We start from the raw sequence: 640 nt of genomic DNA on the forward strand, positions 1-640 counted from the left end.
TCATGCAATGAAAATAAAAATTACATAAACGGATGATCAAACTTAACATTCTTTAATAAAAATGTAATTTTTCCAAAATATCGTAAAGAAAAATCGATACATTTTACCACTCGTTTTGCTAAATCGTAAACTAAGTCGAAACTACTTAGTAGAAGTCTGAAATGCGACTATGAAAAGAGGTAAATTTTAAGTTGGTACTCAAATTTAAGTTTAATTCGAAACTAAACTTATTTGCTGGTCTATGAATACGCGCCAATGATTTTATGGTATTCATGAGAAAGTTTTATTGTTTATGTACATACGTTTACGTATTTTAGGGCCGTTTGCACCATGTCTAGTTAATTCTAACTCCCAGTTAAACATCTTTATCGACGTTATCGACACCCATCATATAACATGTGATCGATAAAGCAGTTAACGTGCTTAAATGAAGGATGTACCTCCAGTTAGCGTTAACTAGACATGGTGCAAACGGCCCTAACACTTTTACAAATTGATTCCACGTGCACATGTACTGCATTTAACGCAAATATGTATGCACACATTTTCAGGTACACATCTTAACAAAAAGCATATTTAAGTTATTATTAATGGATAAAAGAGACATTTTCTTTGGATTCAGTACTAAAATTTGATATTT

The sequence above is a fragment of the Rhagoletis pomonella genome, unplaced genomic scaffold (assembly GCF_013731165.1).
Source record: "Rhagoletis pomonella isolate Grant_MI unplaced genomic scaffold, Rhpom_1.0 Rhpom_scaffold_00014, whole genome shotgun sequence".
In the NCBI taxonomy this organism is placed as follows: Eukaryota; Metazoa; Arthropoda; class Insecta; order Diptera; family Tephritidae; genus Rhagoletis; species Rhagoletis pomonella.